This window comes from Nanorana parkeri, unplaced genomic scaffold (genome assembly GCF_000935625.1).
Source record: "Nanorana parkeri isolate BGI_ZX_2015 unplaced genomic scaffold, ASM93562v1 scaffold2019, whole genome shotgun sequence".
Lineage (NCBI taxonomy): Eukaryota > Metazoa > Chordata > Amphibia > Anura > Dicroglossidae > Nanorana > Nanorana parkeri.
In genome coordinates this window covers 1-9,499 of record NW_017308287.1, presented here as the reverse complement: position 1 = coordinate 9,499, position 9,499 = coordinate 1, and positions in this window count along the sequence as shown.

Sequence of the window (9,499 nt, the reverse complement as noted above, 5' to 3'; positions counted from 1 at the left end):
TATATAATTTTTATTTTATTTTTATTTCATTTTCTTTGTTTGCTTGGTTTTTTTTCAGTGTTGCAAAAAAGAAAATGCACAAGTATGGAAAAAAATGCATTTATTTGCAAATCATATTGCCATGATTTATACGAGAAACATCAGTTTAGTGCCATGTTAAATAGAAACAAAATGTGTTTTTTATTTTCTAGTAAACATACTTTCTGAAAAAAAAAAAGCATGATCTTCAGCCAAAAAATGAGGGATGATTGTTCCAGCTGCATTGACAAGATGCCTGGGCAGGGACTTTGTGGAAGAATTTGTGGAAGATTCTTCTTGCCAATGTAGAAGAAAAATTCAGGAGCTAATCATAAGTCGTAGCCTGTGATCTGTACAGTTATGTCTCAAACCTGTTTCCAATATGGTTGAAGCAGCGTGCAAGACCAAAACATGTGCAAAAGGTCACCCAGTTGTCATGGCACCGCCAGCATGAGAATAGAAGGTGGGTGTACATCCGGTGGAGAATTTAGGGAGTCCTGTACCAAAAAGTATTTTGTAATTAGTCTCTTGCATTCTACTGTTAATGGAGCTTTTATGTGCGGCTTGTCCTTCCACGACCTATCTAGATTGGTGATGTTAAGTAAACATGTGCTCCAGCAAAAAATTAGTTTAATTTAGTTTCGTTTTGAAAAAAAAAAAATTTGTTTAGTTTAATTTTTTGGACGAAATTCGTTATTGGACGAACTTCGTTGCAGCAAAATTACATTAGGGGGGGGGGGAAAAGACAATTTTTTTTTGTTTTTAGTCTGCATAAGATGAAAAAATTGGTTCCCCCCCAATTCATACCAGACCCTTTAGGTCTGGTAGGAATGTTAGGAGAATGCCAATTCAAAAGCAAAGAAAAAAAATACTCTCCCTGCCCTGGATTAGAACCCGCAACCTTAACAATGGCAAGCCAGGACTCTAACTGCCATTTAAAAAAAAAATTATTAAAGGAATAGTAAAAAATTGACTGTTTGTTTTTTTTTAATTAAAGGATTTTCTCAAAAGTCTGGACTTTTTCCTAACTATTTGATTTAACCCTTTAGTGAATGGGTAGGGGTACAAGTACCCCTTACTGATTCACATGGGGGGCGGCATCTGGGTGTCCCCTTATTTAAAGGGGTACCCCGATGCAAATAAGCCCCCTTGCCCGCAGACCCCCACAACCACCGGGTCAGGGTTGTGGGGAAGAGGCCCTTGTCCCCATCGGGACACACTACTGCCTCTGTACTTTTTTTTTACCTAATGTCATTTTGCTGCAACAAAATTCGTCCAATAACGAATTTCGGGAAATCGGGAATTTCGAAATAGTTTACATTCGTCTTAGCTGGAATTCGGATGCATCCGAATCTCCGAATTTCCAAAAATTTGTCCGAAACAAATTTTGGAACGAACCGAATCGCACATGTCTAATGTTAGGTGCATGTTCCCATTTATGGAGTAAGGGGGCAGAAGAGCAGTGTTACTCTCTGGAGGGAGTACACCCAAGAAATCAAATGTCTGGATGAACCGTCTCCCAGGTGAGTTTTTTCAAATGAGGTTGTGATCTAGATAAGCATGCCACTTTATTCAAATGCCTAACTTGAAGGAAGGTCCAACAGTGGATTACACCATGAATCAAATATGTGGCAAGATCCATTCTATGTAAGAATCTCTGGAACTTGAACATTATTTTCCAGAGCAAGGGACAGTCAGGGTCCTAGCGTATAAAAAATGTAGTCAAGTTGCCCTCAGGGAAGTCAATATTCCCCCTCAGGGGAATCAGGGGGACTATTTGCGGTTGTGAGCTTATTATGCTGACATAGTCATGAGAATACCCCTAACATAGCTCCGATCAGAGGGTGGCGAAGTCAGACCAGGCGGTATCTTTAAGCTAGACCAAGGAGGGCAGCTTAGTATCCAACCAGCCCCATTCTACATCAGTCCATAACTTAGACTCTCGATGGAGGTGCCAGTGAACAATTCTAGTAAGCTGTGAGGCTACATAATAATTGTCTGGAATCTCAAGGCCCCCACACATCTTTGGCCCTATCAAGAGAGCCCAGGATAATTGAGGAAGTCTGCCACTTCATACAAAACTGGAGAAAACCACCTTAAGCTTCTTGAAGAAGAGCTTTGATAGCAGAATGGGTATGGCCTGGGAAAGGTAAGTAATCTAGGGAGAACATTCATCTTCAGTAGCGCCACCATCCCAAAACCATGTGTAGGTCAAAGACCTCCAGGTGGCTAAATCTTTTAGAAGTGTGTCTTGCAAGGGGGTGAAGTTCAGGGAGTAAAGGTCAGCCAAATTAGATGGAAGTTTATCTCTTAGATACTGGACATGAGAGGCGCGCCACTGAAAAGGAAAGTCCCCCTGTAATCTTTCCTCCATAGCTACTGGAATGTTTATAGTTAGGGCTTCCGATTTTGAATAGTTGATTTGGGGGTTACAAAGGGCTTCATAATTCCCAAAGAGGTGCAACCATCTGGGCAGTGAGGTCCGGGGCTCAGCAAGAAAAAAGAGTATCTCATAGGCATAAGCCTCTATTTTGTGCTCAGCGTCCCCCACACATATCTCTTTGAATCAGAGGGTCCTTTTGAACCAGTCTAATGAAAGATTTGATGGTCAAGACAAATAAGTTTGGGGATAGGGGTCAACCCTGCCAAGTGCTGTTTTAGAGAGAAAAACTATTTGATATGCAGCTCATCAATCTGACACGTGCAGAAGGATTGGAGTATATGGCAGGCAGCCAGCCCAACATCCTTGAAGGTAAGCCAATGTGCCGGAACATATAGTCCTAGGCCACCCTGTTGAATGCTTTCTCCGCCTCACTAGACAATAAAATGGCTTCAATACTCAACTCCTGGACACTCCCTTCCCTAGTCTGACTACTACTGAGTAACAGGGATGTGCGGTGAGGTTAGTGGCAGGTGATGCACCCCCTGCCCGCCCCCGGGCCTGGTCACTGAGCCTGTGAGGTAGGAAGGGAAACCACTCCGCCTGTGGGGTGTGGGAGCAGGGAGGAGCATCCCTGTCCCCTACTGGCTCATCGCTGATGAGCCATCTACTGTAGATGGATGACGTCAGGTTTATTTTCCTTTTTTTGATTGGATGGCTTGTAGCAATGGTACTTTGACATTGATCCAAACCATCCACAGAGCTCAAGCCTTTAACTCCAAGTCAGAGGCTTGTTGTAGCTTTGACCTCACTGTGTTTTGTTACACACAGCACTGGGGAAGATCGCTTCTGTGTAACCTAACATAGATGTCAAAAGCCAGATATAGCTCGGGGAGCCTTTGCCCGCTGTGTAACCTGTTAGAAGCCGGTCTGAATGGAGAAAAAGTTGTCAGCTTCAGACTTAAAACTGCATGTCCCTGCTGTGTAAGGAATAAGACGCTATATCAAGTTAAATTCAAGGACTTTTTTCTAGCTCTATTTATGATATATAAATCATGGTCCTGCAGCAGCTTGCTCTCCAATCCTTTGCTTATCTGCCCCAAAATCTGGGTGGTAATTCCAGGATCTTCAGGAACAATGCAAGACCAATGGCGACCACTGGTCCTACATTATACTGTATGTGATGATAACAGTGAGAGGAGAAGAGACTAACTGATCGGAATACTTGCAAAATTATGTTATAGAGGACAGGTTGTAACTACCAAAACCAGTGGGGAGGAGGACGGTGAGACCCCACATTATGTTACTATTCTGAATTTGATCCCCTTAGACTAAATAACCTTTACATTATGAATATACTTGGAAAGATGGACACATTTCATTTGTTGGATGATCTGGAATTTCACTCTGAAATGCCTCTGCAAGTCCTGTCATTTGTTCTTATTTTCTGATTGACCCTAGCCTGTATAATTGCAAGTGTTCTATTGGTCTAGCTGCACCTTTCCTATGTGCTCACTTTATCCATGTAAGTGTGTAAGCTGCCACTGAATTAATCACTATAGCCTGCAATCATTCGCCAGCTTTATTAAACCCACTTCCTCTGAGCCCAAACCATTATTGACCTGTCCCTAGCCTTAGACATTGACTGGAAAGGAGAAGCAGCACTGTAATGAGTAATGAGTTTATTTTATTGTCACTCCTCCTATTAGCATGCTCCTTGTCAGCATATAAATATACAGGTTACTTTTGCTTCTTCTTCTTCTCCCAGACTGAGTTCTGCTGTACAGGGACTGCAAGAGGCTGATATCAGATCAATACTGTTTGCATTGAAGGATAACATTTAATAATGTATTATTAATTACAGAGATGTATTTTTATACATCTGTCTGACAATTAAGGTTTAGATTAAGCTTTTCAATGTGAAGCTAATTAAGAATCATCATTGTTCTCAATAAAACAAATGTCATACATGTGTGATGACTAAACTATGTAGATTTGTGTAGATGTTGTATCCTTAGGAATTAACAATCTGTGTAGATTGAATCATTTTTATATTTTACATACAGCCCACATACTGAGGGGTACAGAGGTATCTTGGCGATGATCTTTGAAGTCAAAGAGATTAATGAGGACCCCAATCTTCTGCCCAATGTTACTCTGGGTTATCATATATTTGATACTTCTGAAGATCCAAAGCAAACCTTGGGATACACTGTGGAGATATTATCTGGAAAAAAGATGGAGGCCCCAAACTATTCCTGTAGGGAACATGGGGAAGTGGCTGGTTTTATTGGTGACACCACTTTCCATACAAGTTATGCGATGGCCCAGTTTCTCAGCTTGTATCGGTACGCAGTGGTAAGTGATCTATATATTTTATATTTAAAATCTCTCCAGCTGTATCTCCACTTCCTCCTCTGTTACCACTCCACCACATGTGCTTCCCTCCCTTTCCACTGGCAAAACAATCAGTGTCAGTAGAAACATCAGCCATAGAGGACTCCCTCAATCAGCTCATCGAAGGAGCCCGCCGGAAAATGTTCTAACAATTTTCTAATAGTCTGGTCGGGTATTCTGACAGGTGGAGGCAGCCACTGTATGTAAACAGCTGGGATTCCTCAATCGACATGCTGGTAGTGTTGATGGAGGAGTCAAGCATATTTTTTTTGTTAAGCCCGTCAGTTGAATTAAAAAAATAGATCACTATATGGCCAGCCTTAGTCTAGATCAAGGAACTAAACTATGCCCTCCACCCCCCACTTTTATAATTTGGTACAAAAAAATAAAACATTTACTTATAAGCAGCAACAAGAAAAAAAAAGAAAAATGGATGTTGTAAAACAATATTTGGGTTTTTATGACTTTTACATTTACACAAAGCAGTCATTTATAAATAAAAGCTATAACAATATCTTTCATTCACAAATAACTGCAAAGCGCCAGTCTTCCTATGTAAGCATTGTGACAGCCAATCATAGTCCTCTGCTTATCAGGATCTGGGAACAGGGACACTGGGGATCCTGAGCTCCGAGCAGTCAGAACACGGAAGAGGCCTGGAATGCAGGTCTTGGGTTGCTCTAAACACAGGGGACTGGGAGCAGAGTGTCTGCACTGTAAATTTGGGTGTCCCAGAGGCAGAGCCGTAGCTAGCTCCTTTTGCGCCCGAGGCAAGAACAGAAAATTGTGCCCCCCAGCAGACATGTTATGTCACCCGATGACACGCACGCACAGCGTCATGAATCCCGCTTTCTGGATGGCGGCACGCAAGCGCAGAATGCGCTTGTGGCTATATCCAAAATAGCATAAAAATGTGTTTTGTTTTACAAAACTAATGAAAACATTTTTAGTTTACGTTTATTTAGTCTGAAACAAATGTTATGTCTTTGCACATGTCTAATAATATGTGTGGGTGAGTGTGGGTGTGCATTTTTAAAATGTATTATTATTATTATTATTTTACTGTTGGGGGGGCTTCGGGGGAAATATCAAGGGTCTAAACAGTCCCCTGACATTTCCCTTTTGAAATAGAAAATGAGACTGAGGACACAGATTCCTCTGCCCATACAGGCAGGGAAGAGCAGTGGGGATGCGAGGAGAAGCTGGAGCCTATGCCGCTCCTCTTCTCCCTGCCGAACCGTGGCTGTATTGGCCGCCTGGCGCCCCTTTTGCCAATGGTGCCCTGTACTCGCTATGGCAACAGGGGCAAGGGGGCACAGCCAGGCCAGCCCTGCCTATTCCCCCCTCTCAGCTGCGCCTGAGGCCAGTGCCTCACTCACCCCATGGTAGCTACAGCCCTGCACGGAGGCCCAGGATCTAATGCAAGCCTGGTCTTCTCCAGAGCCTCTGATGGTGAGGATGTTGTGTGGAAGGGCAGCTTTCCAGTTTGCGGTCCTCCAACACACCCGTGCAGACACAGCTGACAGAACAATGGGAAATGCAGGGATCCAAGACAGACACAAGACTTATTAATAAGTACACACAGGGAACACACAGGGAGTGTGCATTGCAGGAGCTGCTGGATGCACAGGAGTATGCTCACAGGAGATGTGCATTGGAAGGAACACATTGGGAATACACAGCGAGGGTGCATTGTAGAAGGTGCACACAGGTGATGTGCATACACAGGGGTACAGGATTCAGTGGTAGGAACACACAAGGAGCAGGTGTTGCAGAAGGTGTAGGATGCACAGGTAGATGCAGACAGAAGATGTGCATACACAGAGGAAAATTGGATAGAGGGTTCACATGTGATCGGCCTAAGGAAGGTAGGAGATGACTCCCAAGGAGTGGAGATGAACACACAAGGAGATCCTCACAAGAAAGGCACAGTGCAGGACACAGGGGAGGAACTTGAAAGGACAAAGTGGAAACAGGTACACAGGGAATACTGTACAGGTGACTAAGAGTAAGAGCAGGGCAGATAGGGGAAGCAGGCACACTGGAGAGAGGGCATACACAAGTATATAGCAATCAGCAGACATACAAGTAAGGCCATGCACTCCTCACAGGTGAATGCACAGCAATACCACAGGTAATCACAAGGACTCAGAGTAAGCAGGGACACAGGGAACAGCAAGGAAAGGAACTTCCAAACAGGGAATCCACAGGGGTTCTAAAGGAGTCCTAGGGAACAAGGGATCAATAAATATCTCCAGAAACTACACGGTAAACCACTAGGAACACAGGTGGGTCTGGCAGGACACAGCTGACCCATTGCTCGAACGCTGAACAACAAGGGGGCTGAACCTAAATAGGTGCAGAAAAAAACTAACATAGAAAATGGACAAAAGAGAAAATCTGGCACAGATACCAGAGCAGTGTGGCACAGAGCCTTTCACTGAGATCTCATGAAATTACAGATGATATTTCCCATCAATGCTCTGCTGATGTAACCTTCCCAGAGTGCAATGCTTGGGCACATTACATCATTTGTGCCAAAACTGGACCAAGAAGTAAATAAACTCTGTTTGGAAGTAAATGAAAATATGTGTTTAAATAATGAATGTGAGATGATTTTAAATCAGCATGCAGAGCAGCGTGCTGATGTGATTTTTAGTGAAAGGCGGTGAAGGTTCACTTTAAAGTAATTGGGGGACAACTTTATAGTCGCGTCCCACAAACGCCTGAGGACTTTCCCCTGAGGTGAAATGTCAGCCCACCCTGCCTCTGGGGTCCCTCACATGTTTGTGAGGTTCTGTAGTTATAAATGTTTATTTTTTACAGATCAATTATCAAGTCACTGACCCCCTCCTGAGTTATAGAAATATGTTTCCAGCTTTATACCGGATGATTCCAGATGATCGGGTCCGCTATGCAGCTATCATCAAATGTTTGGTACATTTCGAATGGAACTGGATTGGGATTGTCATACCAAGTGATGGCAGTGCTGATATGGAGCTGCAAGAACTTAGTAAGATGATGAAACAGCACGAGATCTGCATTGAGTTTGTCATTAAATTTAGTGATAATGAGCAGAAAAGTTTAAAGGAAATATCAATTATTGAGAAGTCATCAGCTCACGTTTTATTAATATGTGGCCATGTGTCAGAATACTTCATTAATTTTTTCACTGAGCTGGCCAACTGGAAGAAGCAAAACATGACCTTCATTCTCAATGAACCATGGAACTGGTTAAAGCATTTGCATCCCGTTCACTATGAAACAGTTAATGGCAGCTTAATATTCATGTGGCCAGTAAAAACGTTTAGCAAGATGGATGCTTTCATTAATGATTTAGTGTTGTCTACCCATTCAGATGACCCATTGCGGCAAGATCTCTGGATTTACGAGTTTAAATGTCTTTCCTCAAATCCTAACAAAAATTAATTTTTTCAACAACGGTTTAACATGTCTTTAAGAAACTGCACGGAGGTACACCCTAACATGTCATGCATTACTGAATTAACTTTCCCAAAGCCCTTGTATGCATTTTCATCAGTATATTTTCTGGCTCATGCCCTCCATAATATGTACTTAATGGAAACTAAGTCACGAAAATATGAGCTTAAGCACATAGTAAGTTGCATCATCATTATTACAACATATAATTTCCACAGGTTTTTACCACAGCTTGTCTTTTCTACTAATTTAAGCTAATTGGGGCTTGAAAATCAGGAAAATTGTATTGCATACTTAACGCAATTTTCATTTCCTGACTAGCTCCATGACAGCACACAAATGGGAAGGCTTCGTCTCCCTACTAATCTGATAGGAACCTTAACTCATAAATTTGAGCCATCCGCCACAATCAGTGTTACCTTTTACTAGCAACTCCGGCAGGGCGGGACAATTTTGTGCTGCCATGGAGCTAGTCAGGAAAGGAAAATTGCGGTAAGTATGAGATACAATTTTCCTGATTTCCCTGACAGCTCCATGGCAACACACAAATGGGAAATAACTAGACACCAGGTAGGGAAAATGCAGACGGAGAAAAGTTTAATCATGTTACAGAAGCCGAAGAGGCAACAACACTACGGCCAAACTCCACCGTGGTCAGAGCAGCGGGTTCAATACAATAATGCTTCATAAATGTGTGCATAGAGGACCAAGTCGCCGCTTTGCATATGGTGTCAGGAGAAACACGACTCGCCGCTGCCCAAGAAGCGGAAACACTGCGAGTAGAATGTGCTGTGACTGAATCCGGGGCTGCCAACCCTCTTGAACCGTAAGCCAATGCGATAGTTTTCACCATCCAAGAAGCTATTGTTCTGGTGGATGCCCTGCATCCTTTCCTAGCTCCTGCTGGAACAACGAACAGGTGATCAGTGGACCTGATCAGCTCCATGGCTGCAAGGTAATGCCACAGAGAAGTTCCGACATCCAACCTGGTAATTTGGTTATCAGAATCTGAGATGAGATTATGGAGCACAATCTCCTGTTGAACATGAAATCTAGAGGCCACTTTAGGCACAAATCCCAACATAGGGATTAAGATGACTCGATCAGGGAAGAATACTGTGAAAGGCTCCTTGCAGCCTAGGGCTGCAATCTTCGATACCCTCCGGGCTCGACGAGACGACTACTAGGAAAACCGTCTTTAAGGTCAAATACCAGAGCGAGGCTTGGGGGTTGATTTACTAACCTCACAAACACGCCACAAAC